The sequence below is a fragment of the Schistocerca americana genome, chromosome 3, assembly GCF_021461395.2.
Source record: "Schistocerca americana isolate TAMUIC-IGC-003095 chromosome 3, iqSchAmer2.1, whole genome shotgun sequence".
NCBI lineage: Eukaryota > Metazoa > Arthropoda > Insecta > Orthoptera > Acrididae > Schistocerca > Schistocerca americana.
Window position 1 is genome coordinate 734,618,237 of NC_060121.1, and position 17,641 is coordinate 734,635,877.

At 45.0% G+C, this 17,641-nt stretch overlaps 1 long non-coding RNA gene across 1 annotated transcript in view; it reads left to right on the top strand.

The window, feature by feature from the left end:
• The first annotated feature begins 2,087 nt into the window (after positions 1 to 2,087).
• Positions 2,088 to 17,641, top strand: part of LOC124605825 — a 59,255-nt gene continuing 43,701 nt past the window's right edge. The window contains exons 1-2 of the long non-coding RNA XR_006978683.1: positions 2,088 to 2,198; positions 13,275 to 13,474. This is a non-coding gene — a long non-coding RNA (uncharacterized LOC124605825). The remainder of the gene's footprint in view (positions 2,199 to 13,274; positions 13,475 to 17,641) is intronic.

The following is a 17,641-nucleotide window of genomic DNA, read 5'->3' on the forward strand; positions in this document are numbered from 1 at the left end:
CCCGATTCTCGCGCAGTTTGTCTGCTACTGATGTGCGGATTAGCCGCGACAGCAGCTAAAACACCTACCTGGGCATCATCATTTGTTGCAGGTCGTGGCTGACGTTTCACATGTGCCTGAACACTTCCTGTTTTCTTAATTAACATAACTATCCGGCGAACGGTCCGGACACATGGATGATGTCGTCCAGGATACCAAGCAGCATACATAGCACGCGCTCGTTGGGCATTTTGATTACAATAGCCATACATCAACACTATATCGACCTTTTCCGCAATTTGTAAACGGTCCATTTTAACAGGGTAACGTATCACGAAGCAAATACCGTCCGCCGCTATCGATAGGGGATCTCAAGTTGATTCCGTATTTCCAGATTTCCGGAAGGCTTTTAACACCGTTCCTCACAAGCGACTTCTAATCAAGCTGCGGGCCTATGGGGACTGGATTCTTGATTTCCTGTCAGGAAGGTCGCAGTTCTTAGTAATAGACGGCAAATCATCGAGTAAAACTGATATGATATCAGGTGTTCCCAAGGGAAGCGTCCTGGGACTTCTGCTGTTCCTGATCTATATAAATGACCTGGGTGACAATCTGAGCAGTTCTCTTAGGTTGTTCGCAGATGATGCTGTAATTTACCGTCTAGTAAGGTCATCTGATGACCAGTATCAGTTGCAAAGCGATTTAGAAAAGATTGCTGTATGGTGTGGCAGGTGGCAGTTGACGCTAAATAACGAAAAGTGTGAGGTGATCCACATAAGTTCCAAAAGAAATCCGTTGGAATTCGATTATTCGATAAATAGTACAATTCTCAAGGCTGTCAATTCAACTAAGTACCTGGGTGTTAAAATTACGAACTTCAGTTGGAAAGACCACATAGATAATATTGTGGGGAAGGCGAGCCAAAGGTTGCGTTCCATTGGCAGGACACTTAGAAGATGCAAGTCCACTAAAGGGACAGCTTACACTACACTTGTTCGTCCTCTGTTAGAATATTGCTGCGCGGTGTGGGATCCTTACCAGGTGGGATTGACGGAGGACATCGAAAGGGTGCAAAAAAGGGCAGCTCGTTTTGTATTATCACGTAATAGGAGGGAGAGTGTGGCACATTTGATACGCGAGTTGGGATGGAAGTCATTAAAGCAAAGACGTTTTTCGTCGCGGCGAGATCTATTTACGAAATTTCAGTCACCAGCTTTCTCTTCCGAATGCGAAAACATTTTGTTCAGCCCAACCTACATAGGTAGGAATGATCATCAAAATAAAATAAGAGAAATCAGAGCTCGAACAGAAAGGTTTAGGCGTTCGTCTTTCCCGCGCGCTGTTCGGGAGTGGAATGGTAGAGAGATAGTATGATTGTGGTTCGATGAACCCTCTGCCAAGCACTTAAATGTGAATTGCAGAGTAGTCATGTAGATGTAGATGTTGCGTGATACGACGTATTTATACGTTTGCGGCTATTACAGCGCCATCTATCACAAAGCGAAAAATGTGGTCCAACTAAAACATTCATATCTCTTTACGTACTACACGAATATGTAATAAAATGAGGGTTCCTTTTCAAAAAAAAAAATTCCGTTGATATCCGTTTGACCTATGGCAGCGCCATCTAGCGGGCCAACCATAGCGCCATCTGGTCTCCTCATTCAAGCTAGACGAGTTTCGTTCTTTGTAGATTTTTCGTTTGATGCTTATTTCGTGAGATATTTGGTCCGGTCACTATCAACGGACCACCCTGTATACATATGGGCTTCAACTGAAAGGCAACATGGCACATCGCTACTCTGTACTGAATGGAGATGGCGTGTATTTGACGTAGGTGGCGATCTGCTATCTCTCTAATCAGCTTTCAGACGCACGTTTAGAATATCTGAGGTGCTAGACATAGCTCTGCACGTTCAGAAAGACTCCACAACGTGCTATTCGGCGCTGTGACGTCGGGAACTCGGCTCGCTCAACGTTCGAATGCGCGGCCCGTGAGCCGGCGGCTGTAGCAGGTGCGCTCAGCGGCTGTTGATTCGCGGCTCCTCTGGCGGCGGGCGTTGTCTGCGTGGCGACCGGCGGGAGGGCGACCTTGCCGCACTCGCCGGCGCGCCGCCGCCAGCCGCGGACGTGGCTTGGCCCGCTCCAAAATCCGGTGCTAACCTTGTGCTGGACGTGCCGTGCACTGCGGCCGCACCCACGCCACGCCGCCCCGACAGGTATGCGCGCGTCTGCCTCGCTCCCCTCGACTAGTCGCGCGCTTCTCGCTCGCTTTTCTCTTGTCTCACCATCGATCGCAGCTCATGTCGTGCAGCGACCTGCCTCGAAGGTGGCGCTGCACATGTACTTGCGCCCTATCCATTTACTGTCGCCGTTGTTACAATACTGTCCTGTACTCGCACTCTGAGAAGACTCTCGGCGAAGTAGTAGCTGAACTGATGGAAATTGTAATGTCATCGACCGGTATTGACTTCTTTCTGCTCGCTGTCTACATTATCGAGCGTACAATACTGCATTCGGCGACTCTGCATTAGCGAATGCAGAAAAACCATGTTCAGTTGACGGCCGCTGAAGTGTTATGTGCAGTTAACTTCGAAAAAAAAAAACTTGTTTATTGACATATTTGACTTGTAACGCGCTGCGTTGTCTATAAGTAAAAGTTGGCTGCAACTGTGAGCAAACGAGTCGAGATATGTTGACTTCCACCCGTTCAGCTACAATCAGGCACCTTGCCACGAGTAATCTTGGAGTCCAAGTGTAGCACGAGGGTAGTCCATGTTTTAACTGTTGTTTTTGTGGTCTTCAGTCCAGAGACTGGTTTGATGCAGCTGTCCATGCTACACTATCCTGTGCAAGCTTCTTCATCTCACAGTACCTACTGCAACCTACATCCTTCTGAATCTGTTTAGTGTATTCATCTCTTGGTCTCCCTTTACGATTTTTACCCTCCACGCTGCCCTCCAATACTAAACTGGTGATCCCTTGATGCCTCAAAGTATGTCCTACCAACCGATCCCTTCTTCTAGTCAAGTTGTGCCACAAATTTCTCTTCTCGCCAATTCCATTCAAAACCACCTCATTAGTTACGTGATCTACCCAACTAATCTTCAGCATCCTTCTGTAGCACCATATTCGAAAGCTTCTATTCTCTTCTTGTCCAAACTATTTCTCGTCCACGTTTCACTTCCATACATGGCTACACTCCATACAAATACTTTCAGAAAAGACTTCCTGACACTTAAATCTATACTCGAAGTTAACAAATTTCTCTTCTTCGGAAACTCCTTCCTTGCCATTGCCAGTCTACATTTTGTATCCTCTCTACTTCGACCATCATCAGTTATTTTGCTCCCCAAATAGCAAAACTCCTTTACTACTTCAAGTGTCTCATTTCCCAATCTAATTCCTTCAGCACCACCCGACTTAATTCGACTACATTCCATTATCCTCGTTTTGGTTTTGTTGATGTTCATCTTATATCCTCCTTTCAAGACACTGTCCATTTCGTTCATCTGCTCTTCCAGGTCCCTTGCTGTCTCTGACAGAATTACAATGTCATCGGTGAACCTCAAAGTTTTAATTTCTTCTCCATAGATTTTAATCCCTACTCCTAATTTTTCTTTTGTTTCCTTTACTGATTGCTCAATATACAGATTGAATAGCATCGGGGAGAGGCTACAACCCTGTCTCACTCCCTTTCCAACCACTGCTTCTCTTTCATGCCCATCGACTCTTACATCTGCTATCTGGTTTCTATACAAATTGGCCGACCGGAGTGGCCGTGCGGTTCTAGGCGCTACAGTCTGGAGCCGAGCGACCGCTACGGTCGCAGGTTCGAATCCTGCCTCGGGCATGGATGTGTGTGATGTCCTTAGGTTAGTTAGGTTTAATTAGTTCTAAGTTCTAGGGGACTGATGACCTCATAAGTTAGTCTCATAGTGCTCAGATCCATTTGAACCATTTTTTTTTTGTACAAATTGTAAATAGCCTTTCGCTCCCTGTATTTGACCTCTACCACCTTCAGAATTTGAAAGAGAGTATTCCAGTCAACACTGTCAAAAGCTTTCTCTAAGTCTACAAAAGCTAGAAATGTAGGTTTGCCTTTCCTTAATCTATTTTCCAAGATAAGTCGTAGGGTCAGTATTGCCTCACGTGTTTCAACATTTCTACGGAATCCAAACTGATCTTCCCCGGGGTCGGCTTCTACCAGTTTTTCCATTCGTCTGTAAAGAATTAGTGTTAGTATTTTGCAGCCGTGGCATGTTTTAACTATCACCTCAAAAAATAATGTTCCGTAATTTACACTTTGTTTTCAAGTACATGTCCGCAGTCCTAATACTCACTGAAATCCCCGCATTGCAATACCGTAGTAAGCCGCCAAAGGAGCCAAAATATAGTGGTACAGCCTAAGTATAAGGTGGCGTATCGTGCCGCAATTCTTTTCCAGCAGCAGCGGAAATACTACAGCTATGTCAGGCCAATCCAGATGACTTACGTAGCCTTCTGGTATTGTACGATACGACTGCGATATTTCCTCTACTGCCGAAAAAGACTTACGTTACGATACACCGCCTCATCCCTGGACTTTACCTTTATATTTTGGCCCTTCCGGTGACGTGCTGAGGTACTGCGGCGTGCGGATTTCAGTGTGTACCAGGATTGCAATCAAACAAGCAAACAATTACCAGAACCAACTTTCCTTCTGCAGCGTAGTGTGTGCTGACTTGAAACTTCCTGGCAGAGTAGTACTTACACGAGAAACGCGTTAAGTCCCAGGTTCGAGTCTTGGCCCAGAACACAGATTTATTCTGCCAGTAAGTTTCACATCAGCGCACACGCCGCTGGTACCAGTTCCCTAAGCTATGGCTAAGCCACGTCTCCGCAGTATCCTTCCCTCCAGCAGTGCTAGTCCCGCAAGTTATGCATGACAGCCTCTGTGAAGTTTGGACGGTAGGCGATGAGATACTGGTGGAAGTAAAGATGCGAAAGCGGCTCGTTTATCTTGCTCGGGTAATTCAGTTGATAGAGCACTTGCCCGCCGAAGACAAAGGTCCCAGCTTCGAATCCCGGACCAGAGCGACGTTTTTATCCTCCACGAAGTCTCAAACAAAGGATTAATTATGCAACTTCATTTTTTCGAGGTGATAATCTCTCTCGTCACGTAGTTGCCTATTTTCTTACTGATTTTTTTCATTTTGATTTCACATCCTATGTCTACATACAACCCTCGACTTGCACGCCCATCTCTATTTCAAGAGGGAATTACACTTCCAAAAGACTAGCGGTGGCCCAGCGTGTCGTATGGCGAGCTGAAATTAGAAATAACACCCAAAATTCTCGCGGCCATTGTCAGTTACACAAAACTTCTCATGTTCTTTTCCTGGTGCATTGTTTCTTCTGTGGCCTTACAGGGACGTTTCGAGCCCTGCAGTCTTCACCTCGGGCCGAATCTACTGCACTGCTGTACACTGTCAGTTAGCTGAAAACTACCTTCGGTGCGAATCCTGTTTGATTCTCTTCACCAAAATGTTAACCCAGCATCTACTAACTAGTCTGTGGGGTGCTTTTTAACGAAAAAAATCGGTACTATGGCTCAATAAAGGGATTCAAGTTGCAGCACAGTTTAATCATGTATGGCTGAAAAGACAGCAGAAGGGAAAAAAAGGAGTAATGATGCAGTCAGAAGTGGAGCTCGATGTCCGCATCATGATCGGTCCGTCCCTGTCGGCCTGCTCTCACGTCTACAGCTGATGCTACTGTTGCTGTTCTTAGTATGTAGTCTTACTGGAGTAACGTCAGCTAGATCCTACAGGACACAACGATGTTGCTAGCAACACTGATGTTTCCCCACATCGTAAATTCCCATCTGGAATAACTGTTCTATCTCAGGTGGTACTCTTCCGTTGTAACTTTCGATTTACTTCCACGTCATTGTAGGAATGGAAGACAGCCTGAGCCATTCTGGTTATTTTTAAGCCTCATTAGAATAAGAACGTGTAGCAGAAAAAAAATCTTTCCTGAATTCAATAAAACTAATTATATCGAGTGTCAAATAACCCACAGCTGAGATAGCGGACAACCTCTCGTGTAAAATTTCTTGAAACACAAATAGCATATCTAAATCCATTCTGATATCACAAACTAGATATTATGAGTGCGGCACAGGAAAGTATTGCCTCCGGTATTGGGGACTTGAAATGGGCGAGAAATCTCAATTCGTCCACCTTTTTCCAAACTTTGATAGATATTGTGTCAGGGAGTTCGTTCCAATTTATGGTGCGCCATTATTAGTAAATACACAGATATGATTGCTCTGATTCCAATTTATATTTGTTTCTGTACAGCATAACATTCAAATATCTTCAAAACAGTACAAATGGTCTATGGTATGGCCTGTGAGTCTCATTTGGATATAAACTTATTCCATTCGCCCTCGGCCTTTGCTGCTGACAATAGAAAACGCCACTTTACTCTTCGCCTTCAAGCTTACATTCAACACTGCTCTGATCTGTTTCGGGTTTGTTTTTGTAGCAGTGTTGGTTGCACTTCGACAGTGATACACTGCAGTGGCAGTGTCTTGAAGGGAGGATAGAAGATGAACATCAACAAAAGCAAAACGAGGATAATGGAATGTAGTCGAATTAAGTCTGGCGATGCTGAGGGAATTAGATTAGGAAATGAGACACTTAAAGTAGTAAAGGAGTTTTGCTATTTGGCGAGCAAAATAACTGATGATGGTCGAAGTAGAGAGGATATAAAATGTAGACTGGCAATGGCAAGGAAAGCGTTTCTGAAAGGGAGATATTTGTTAACATCGAGTATAGGTTTAAGTGTCAGGAAGTCGTTTCTGAAAGTATTTGTATGGGGTGTAACCATGTATGGAAGTGAAACATGGACGATAAATAGTTTGGACAAGAAGAGAATAGAAGCTTTCGAAATGTGGTGCTACAGAAGAATGCTGAAGATTAGATGGGTAGATCACATAACTAATGAGGAGGTATTGAATAGAATTGGGGAGAAGAGGAGTTTGTGGCACAACTTGACAAGAAGAAGGGACCGGTTGGTAGGACATGTTCTGAGGCATCAGGGGATCACAAATTTAGCATTGGAGGGCAGCGTGGAGCGTAAAAATCGTAGAGGGAGACCAAGAGATGAATACACTAAGCAGATTCAGAAGGATGTAGGCTGCAGTAAGTATTGGGAGATGAAGATGCTTGCACAGGATGGAGTAGCATGGAGAGCTGCATCAAACCAGTCTCTGGACTGAAGACCACAACAACATCAACAACACTGCAGTGTAGAGAGGTTTACTGACGAAGAGCTGGGTAACATGCGCTGCAGCGATGGCAACCACATCACAGTTTCGTCAGAGTTGCTGCCTTTCTCTGTTGCTTTTCTTTTGCGTTACATGTTTCATTGATTGCACGCTACAAGTGTTTTTCAGTATCGTGAAAGTACCTTCACAGAAGTGACGTGAACTGCGGCAGCAAATCGAACATATCGTAACTACATTACACTGAAGTGATAGCGATATGCACATATACAGATGATGGTAGCCTCACACAAGGTATAAAAGGGCAGTTCAACGGCGAAGCTGTCATTTCTACTCAGGTGATAAATGTGAGGGTTTCAGGTGTAATTGTGGCCGCACGACGGCAATTAACACACTTTGAACGAGGAATAGAAGTTCGAGCTTAACGCATGAGACATTACATTTCGGAAGGGTTCGGGAATTCAATATTACGAGATTCACAGTGTCAAGAGTGTGCTGAGAGTACCAAATTTCAGGCATTACCTATCACTACGGATAACACTTAACGACCGGGAGCAGCGTAGTTTGTGCAGGGTTGTCATTGCTAACAGACAAGCCTCCCGGCGTGAAATAGTCGCAGAAATCAGTTTGAGACGTACGACGAAAGTACCCGTTAGAAAAGAGAAGCGAAATTTGCGGTTAACTATAGCAGCAGACGAACGCCGTGAGCACAACTTCGCCTGCAGCGCCTCTGCTGGTGCCATGATCATATCGGTTGGACTCTAGATGATTGGAAAACCGTGGCCTGGTCAGATGAATTCCGATTTCAGCTGGTAAGAGCTGATAGCAGAGTTCGAGTGTGAGGCAGACCCTAGGAAGCCATGGACCAAGCTGTCCACAAGGCACTGTGCACGTTGGTGATGACTCCATAATGGTGTGGGCTGCGTTGACATGGAATGGACTGGGTCCTCTGGCCCAACTGAACTGCTCGTTGACTGAAAATGGTTATGTTCGGCTATATGGAGATCATTTACTACCATTCATGCATTCCATGTTCAGTCCGCAGCTCGTGGTCGTGCGGTAGCGTTCTCGCTTCCCGTGCCCGGGTTCCCGGGTTCAATTCCCGGCGGGGTCAGGGATTTTCTCTGCCTCGTGATGACTGGGTGTTGTGTGCTGTCCTTAGGTTAGTTAGGTTTAAGTAGTTCTAAGTTCTAGGGGACTGATGACCATAGATGTTAAGTCCCATAGTGCTCAGAGCCAGAGCCATTCCATGTTCCCAAACAACGATGGAATTTTTATGGATGACTGCGCCATGTCAACGGGCCACAATTGTTTGAAGAACGTTCTGGATAATTCGAGCGAATGATTTAGTCACCCGGATCGCTCGACGTGGATCCCATCGATCGTTTATTGGACACAATCGATAGGTCAGTTCGTGCTCACACTCCTGTACCGGCAACACTTTTGCAATTATGGATGGCTGTAGAGGCAGTATGGCTCAGCATTTCTCCAGCGGACTTCCAACGGCTTGTTGAGTCGATACCATGTCGAGCTGTTGTACTACGCCGGGCAAAAGGAGGTCCGACGCGATGTTAGGAAGCATCCCATGACTTTTGTCACCTCAGTCTATTAATCTGTGACGAGCCACTGCAGGCCCCAGCTTCCCTTACACCAAAATACTCAAAGAATAGCCACGAGCAACCTCCAGCTTCACACTTATGCTGTGCTCACTACGTCCAAAGAAGTTCGTAATTGGAAATCCACTTTACCCAGTATTTATTTGTTTGCAAATGTTTATTTTCCTGGGTGTGATTTAAGCAAACAATGGAAACTTAAGTTAGGAGAGCTGAACGGGATTTGATTGGAGTTAATCTTTAATAACAGTTCAGGTCTTCCTGCTGCCCCACTTCGTTGCTTGCTCATTCTGGTGCTGAGAGCGTGTATTGCTCTTATGAGTAACCGATGGAAACCGATACTACTTTTTTTTTTTTCCAGAAAGCAAGCGAGTACTGCGAGTCTCTGACGGCAGCCTGGTTCAGATTGCATGGGAGGACAGACTACAGCAGTGACGTCAGACGACAGATGCGGCTGCCGTCGTGCCTGCGACCTCGGCCTTGCACTACTTGTACGCTGGAGATGAAGGGCAGCACAGCAGCCATTGTATCTCTGTTTGCTGTTCTTGTTGAGTTCACGCGCTGGCACCTGCTCCTCTTTCCTACTCTCGTTTCAGTCATTCTCTGAGTGATTCAGGAGAGTAAGGGGACTACTTGAGTCCTAAGTTGGGTTCATACAGCGCTTCCGGCTACTAGATGTTGCACTCTCCAGAATGACTTGTTATTGGCTCATTGCTGATAGGTAAAGAACTGTACCAGCGGTATGTGATGAATATGAAACAAAGTATACTTATGCTTTCCTTCCAGTGCCAAGTTAACTGTTCCTGGATGGTGTAGAAGATATTCCTCTAACCTATCCATTCTTATGCTAACGGTTTTACTTCGACTTCTTTCCATCCAATTGTTTTTGATACACTTTCATTTGAATCTTGCCGTTCCCCACTTAACTTTTGACATTCACCGGTAACACCACATTTAAAATGCTTCCAGACTTACTAATTACAATAACTTTCTAATCTTATATATATATTGTAAAGAGACATTTACTGTGAACTTTTTTCGTGAAACTCTCTTTAGAAGTTCCAAAACTTTTTGGACCACTAAGTATTTTGCATATCACTGCACTGACAGAGTATGTTGGTATAGAATTTAATAATCAGATGCATACATACATTGATCTCATAGATGATTGCCTGAATCTGATTTTAGTTTCAGATCTGATATCATGGGAGACGGACCTTTGGAGGAGTTTTTAAACTATGTGAAGAAATCACTAGCAGCTGGTATTCACGAAATAACATGTGATTCGCCTAGTTTGAATGAAAAATACTGGGCAGCCAGTTCTTTGGTAAGGATATACTGTATCTTGATATCGAATCTAGCTGTTTTCGGAACGGTTAAGATACAGGGCTACAGAGAAGTGCGTGCTCTGTAGGAGATGTCGATGGGTTCACCTCATCATTGTCAGGCGACTCAGTTAATCATTTTTCTCTTCTGTTTCCCCTGGACTTCCAGTTTCTTTCCCCTACAACAGCGGTCTGTGTATCTAAAAAAGTACCAAGACTTACCACCATCCGTTTCGATGTTACGTCATACTTTCCCCCATGAGGGCATAGATGAGGTGATTGCAGAGCTCAGATGAGGGCAAATCCGTACAATGCCGGATAGAAAGAAAGACAGAGTTTAGAGTCTCGTTGACGTGGAGGTCATTAGAGAAAGCTGGCAGACAGATTCCACTGCGGTCTTGTTCTAGGAAAAACGCTGCCTTTCATTTGGAGGTTGGTTGGACAAGGAGTTGATTGCCCTTCCTTCCGAATACGAGGCCAGTGTCTTAATTATGCCCCTCCATTTTTCCTCTCCTACCACGACTAATATAAAATTCTCGGTACATAAACCGCGTCGAATCAAAGATAAAATTCAAGCTTTCGATGGTCACTATTATTGTTCTCATAGTTGCGAAATCAATTTTGAACCGTAGGGATTTCTACACTGGCGAGCCAAAGAAACTGGAATACTTGCCTAATATCGTGTAGGGCCCCCGCGAGCACGCAAAAGTTCCGCAACATGACATGGCATGGACTCGACTAATGTCGAGGAATTGACACCATGAATCGTGAAGGACTGTCCATAAATCCGTAAGAGTACGAGGCGGTAGAGATCTCTTCTGAACAGGACGTTGCAAGGCATCTCAGATACGCTCAATAATGTTCTTGTCTGAGGAGTTTGGCGGTCAGCGGAAGTATTTAAACTCATAAGTGTTTTCCTGGAGCCACTTTATAGCAATTGGGGACGTGAAGGGTGTCGAATTGTCCTGCTGCAACTGCAGAAGTCCGTCGGAACGCACAATGGACATAAATGGATACAGGTGATCGGTTGCTTACGTATATGTCACCTGTCAGTGTCGTATCAAAACGTATCAAATGTTGTGTGTGAAATCCTATGGGACTTAACTGCTAAGGTCATCAGTCCCTAAGCTTACACACTACTTAACCTAAATTATCCTAAGGACGAACACACACAGCTATGCCCGAGGGAGGACTCGAACCTCCGCCGGGACCAGCCGCACAGTCCACGAACAATCCCGCGCGGCAAGACGTATCAGGGGTCCCATATTACTCCAGCTGCACACGCCCCACAGTATTACAGAACCTCCACCTGCTTCAACAATCCCTGCTGAGATGCAGAGTCCATGGATTCATGTGGTTGTCCCCTCGCCCGTACACGACCCATCCGCTCGATACAATTTGAAACGAGACTCGTCCAACCAGGCAACATGCTTCCAGTCATCAACGGTCCAATCTCGGTGTTGACAGGTCCAGGCGTGCAGTCATCAAGGGTACATGAGTGGACCTTCGGCTCCGAAAGCCCATATCAATGAAGTTTCGTTGAATGGTTCGCACACTGATACTACTTGATGGCCCAGCATTGATATCTGCCGCAGTTTGCGGAAGTGTTGCACTTCTGTCACGTTCAACGATTCTCTTCAGTCGTCGTTTGTCCCGTCCCGTTCTTACAGGATCTTTTTCCGGCCGCACGGAGATTTGATTTCTTACCGGATTCCTGATATTCACGTTACACTCGCGAAATGGTCGTATGGGAAAATACCCACTTCATCGCAACCTCGAAGATGATGTGTCCCATCGTTTGTGCTACGACTATAACACCACGTTCAGACTCGCTTAAATCTTGATAAAAAACCATTGTAGCAGCAGTAACCGATCTGACAACTGCGCCAGACCCTTGTATTATACAGGCGTTGCGGACGGCAGCGCCGTATTCTGCTTGCTTACATATCTCCGTATTGAATACACATGCCTATAGTAGCTTCTTTGGCGTGTCAGTGTGTATGGACACACCCCACTTTAAGCATTGCTAGGTGCTCTCCACAACAGTAAATCACGTAATTTCCCATAAGTAGTTCTTCTGGAAGCATATGAAATGTGGTGTTATCGAGGAATGTTAATTGGTAAGTGGAGAGATAAGGCCCAAATGGACAAGTTGGCTTAGCGCTGGAAGGACCTGTTCAGAGGAAAAGTTAGAGCAAAAAAATGGCACTGAGCACTATGGGACTTAACATCTCAGGTCATCAGTCCCCTAGAACTTAGAACTAGTTAAACCTAACTAATCTAAGGACATCACACACACCCATGCCCGAGGCCGGATTCTAACCTGCGGTCGCGCGGTTCTAGACTGCAGCGCCTAGAACCGCTCGGCCACTCTGGCCGGCAAACTTATAGCAGCGGACGATGATTATTATATGGGGGATGCAGAGTGTAGCAATCACATAGAAATGGGAAGATTGGCATAAGACAGAAAGTGACGGGAAGAGGGTTTCAAACACTTCATAGACTAATGACCTCTATTTTTGAAGTTTCAGTGACGGTCACTTAGAAATTCTTTTAAAAGAGGAACTGATATAACTTTCTTTGCTAATGACCGCTTTCATTTTAAATTTACCTAGTTTCATCAGGCTCGAATTACAGCATTCTGACTGCCGATTTATATTCATTTTACTTTGTTATCTTTTTTGTTTCTTTTTTCTTTTTTGTGAGAGACGGATAGAGAGAGACACTAAATAAGAAAACTGGACTTAAATTCGGAACAATGAGCATTCAATTATAGGACCAGTAATCCAGACGTCACTGTTTTTTGTGATTTTCTTAAACCACATTGTTCCCATATTATTCCGTAGATTAACGCTTTGTCTCGAAGAAACTATAAAACTTAACCAACTGCAAATTAAAAATAGATGTAGCACGAGCCCCAACTAATACATATCTAATCACATGTGTTAGTTCTGCACGCGGAAATTTATTTCTATTTTAGGTCCTCGTCCAGGTTTTTAACGTTGTTGACATTCCGGTAACCGATGTTTCTTCCTTGCGCAAGAATCTGAATGGAGTGTGGAGCACGTGCGCGGCGTGTTACAGGGGATGCCGAGCTGTGTGGGCGCGCGCCGCCCGCGGCCAGAATAGCGAGCCGTAGCGTGGCGTGGCGTGGCGCTGAGCAGAGGCCCGGCGCGCCGCCTTGAGGAAGGTCCGGGACGCGACCGCCGCCGCCGCCACCGCCGCCGCCGTTTGTTTGCTCTGCCGCTGCCGCGAGGTCACTGCGCGCAGCACAGCTCTCGCTGGTAAGCACTCCCCCACTCCCCCCCACCCCCTCCAACCGTGCTTGGCGCCTAGTGGCGCGATAACAGTTTTCTTCAACAGCTGAGTACTACTCCTCCAGCGACGATGGCATGAGCCAGCAGAGAACTCGTACAAAACTCGGAGTAGCTGGGGCCGTATTCAGTAACACTTTCTAAAGCATCATTCAAAAAACGGAAAGAAGGAAACAAATATTCCGCGAGCTGTGTGTGTGTGTGTGTGTGTGTATCCCATATGTCCCACACAAAAGCATGTAATTAATGTAAGCCGGCCGGTGTGGCCGAGCGGTTCTAGGAGCTTCAGTCTGGAACCGCGCGACCGCTACGGTCGCAGCTTCGAATCCTGCCTCGGGCATGGACGTGTGTGATGTCCGTAGGTTAGTTAGGTTTAAGTAGTTCTAAGTTCTAGGGGACTGATGGCCTCAGATGTTAAGTCCCATAGTGCTCAGAGCCATTTGAACCAATTAATGTAAGAACGGCAAAATTCAAAATTAGCTTGTCTTCCATCTGCCGGGCACGATAAACTGTATTAGGTAGCAGGGCTGGAGACTGATCAGGATTGAAAAAATCTTAATAGTCCTGAACGTTCCAGTTATTTTAGGACGAAACCTCTGGATAAAATTTCACAGCCCAGAGCACGTCCAAAAAATTCAATGGTCGAGTCTCACAGTGACACGTGCTATATGCGTGATGTCAGAATAGCAATTTGTTCTTGAAAATGCTAATAAATTGTGGTAATCTATCTATAATGTAATGTCCTAGTTCCAGAGTAACGAATCTCCACTAACACAGTTCGCTGTCGACGCTTGTCAGAACATGATGATAATATCAAGAAGGAAATAATTCTACGTGTCGGAGCGTGGAATGTCAGGAATCTGAATGTTATAAGGAAGCTACAAACTCTGAAAAGGAAAAAGCAAAAGCTCAATCCTACAATAGGACTCCGTGAAGACATACAGAAAGAAGGAGCGGATATTTTGTCAGATCAATGAAGGATCTTATTAACAGCAGGAGAAAATTGTATCACGAGAGTAGGATTCGATATGAACGATAAGGTAGCATAAAGAGTAAGTTACTGTGAACATTTCAATAACAGGATTAATCTCATCCGAATTGACAGCAAAGCTACGCTAAGAACAATGAATCACATATGCATTTCGACGCCACAAGTAGAAGATGAGGACATATAGAAAATATATGAGGATACTGAACAGGTAATTCCGTATGTAAAAAGAGATAATAATCGAATAATCGCGGGGAGCTGGAATGCGGGACTAAGTTGTGGAAGAATATGCACTCGGTAGTAGAAATAAGAGAGGAGACGAAGTAACTGAGTTCTGCAATGTATTTCAGTTAGTAATAACGAATATACTGTTCAAAAACCACAAGAAAAAATGCTCAGAGGCATGGGAACATTCCAGCTGGATTACATCATGATCAGGCAGGGATTCCAAAATCAGATACTGGATTGCCAGGCGTACCAACGAGCAGATGTAGAGACTGAGTTCACAATTTAGTGGCGATGAAGAATAGACTTAAGTTTATGAGAATCGTTAGGAAGAATCGATGTGTAAAGAAGTGTAATACTAACGTATTGATCAATGATGAGATGTGTTTAAACTACCTGGGCTATAGATACTGCGATAGTGAATAACATAACTAGAACGAGAATCATAGAAGTTGGACAGACAAATACATGTGCGAGAAAGTAACTACGAAAAAAACCCTGCACTACCGAAGAAATACTTCACCTGGTTGACCAAAGAGGGAAATAAGAAACTTTCAGAAAATGAAAGGAATACAGTATATGTTACTTATGAACCATGGACCTTGCCGTTGGTGGGGAGGCGTGCGTACATTTGCGATACAGATGGCCGTACCGTAGGTGCAACCACAACGGAGGGCTATGTGTTGGGAGGCCAGACAAATGTGTGGTTCCTGAAGAGGGGCAGCAGCCTTTTCAGTAGTTGCAGGGGCAACAGTCTGGATGAGTGACTGATCTGGCCTTGTAACACTAACCAAAACGGCCTTGCTCTGCTGGTACTGCGAACGGCTGAAAGCAAAGGGAAACTACAACCGTAATTTTTCCCGAGGGCATGCAGCTTTACTGTATGGTTAAATGATGGTCGAAGTAGAGAGGATATAAAATGTAGACTGACAATGGCAAGGAAAGCGTTTCTGAAGAAGAGAAATTTGTTAACATCGAGTATAGATTTAAGTGTCAGGAAGTCGTTTCTGAAAGTATTTGTATGGAGTGTAGCCATGTATGGAAGTGAAACATGGACGATAAATGGTTTGGACAAGAAGAGAATAGAAGCTTTCGAAATGTGGTGCTACAGAAGAATGCTGAAGATTAGATGGGTAGATCACATACCTAATGAGGAGGTATTGAATAGAATTGGGGAGAATAGGAGTCTGTGGCACAACTTGACAAGAAGAAGGGACCGGTTGGTAGGACATGTTCTGAGGCATCAGGGGATCACAAATTTAGCATTGGAAGGCAATGTGGAGGGTAAAAATCGTAGAGGGAGACCAAGAGATGAATACACTAAGCAGATTCAGAAGGATGTAGGTTGCAGTAAGTACTGGGAGATGAAGAAGCTTGCACAGGTTAGAGTAGCACGGAGAGCTGCATCAAACCAGTCTCAGGACTGAAGACCACAACAAAAACAACAACAGGAATGAAATCAATAGGAAGTGCAAGCAAGTTAAAGCGAAATGACTGCAGGAAAAGTGTAAAGAAACTGAAATAGAAATGGTTGCTTTGAAGGACAGATTCGGCATATAAAGGCGTAAAAATAGCTTTCGGTGAAATGAAAAGCAAGGGCGTCAACATTAGGAATTCACATGTGTTATAAACAAGGAGAGACCAGACTGCTGGAAAGAGAACATCGAGGGCCTCTACGAAAGTATGAAAATGTCTGCTGAAGCAATGTAAGAAAGATGTCCAATACTGTGTCAGAGATTGACAGAGTTCTTGAAAACTTGCGAACAAGCAAGGCAGAAAGGATTAATAACATTCCTTCGAAATTCCTAGAATCATTGGGGAGAAGTAGCAGTTAAACGACTGTATAAATTAGTGTGTAGAATCTTTGGGTCTGGAGACAGATCTTCGGACTGTCGAAAGAATACACAGGAAATATCAAAGGCAGGTAACTGAGAGATCTGTCGCACAATCAGCTTAGTAGCTCATATATCCAAATTGCTGACTACAATATTACACGGCAAAATGGAGAAAAAAACAGGGGATCTGTTAGATGACGATCAGTTTATTATATTGAAGGCACAAGAAAGGCAGTTCTGACATTGTGCTTAGTAACAGGGGCAAGAAATCAGAAATTCACGACTTTATGGGATTTATCGACACAGAAAAAGCGTCCGACAACGTAAAATGATGCAAGATATTGAAATTTTCAGAACAGGAAGTGTAAGGGAAAGAGAAAAACGGGTAATACACTGATGTGTTGGCAAATGTGCCAACACCTTGTACACTCCTGGAAATTGAAATAAGAACACCGTGAATTCATTGTCCCAGGAAGGGGAAACTTTATTGACACATTCCTGGGGTCAGATACATCACATGATCACACTGACAGAACCACAGGCACATAGACACAGGCAACAGAGCATGCACAATGTCGGCACTAGTACAGTGTATATCCACCTTTCGCAGCAATGCAGGCTGCTATTCTCCCATGGAGACGATCGTAGAGATGCTGGATGTAGTCCTGTGGAACGGCTTGCCATGCCATTTCCACCTGGCGCCTCAGTTGGACCAGCGTTCGTGCTGGACGTGCAGACCGCGTGAGACGACGCTTCATCCAGTCCCAAACATGCTCAATGGGGGACAGATCCGGAGATCTTGCTGGTCAGGGCAGTTGACTTACACCTTCTAGAGCACGTTGGGTGGCACGGGATACATGCGGACGTGCATTGTCCTGTTGGAACAGCAAGTTCCCTTGCCGGTCTAGGAATGGTAGAACGATGGGTTCGATGGCGGTTTGGATGTACCGTGCACTATTCAGTGTCCCCTCGACGATCACCAGTGGTGTACGGCCAGTGTAGGAGATCGCTCCCCACACCATGATGCCTGGTGTTGGCCCTGTGTGCCTCGGTCGTATGCAGTCCTGATTGTGGCGCTCACCTGCACGG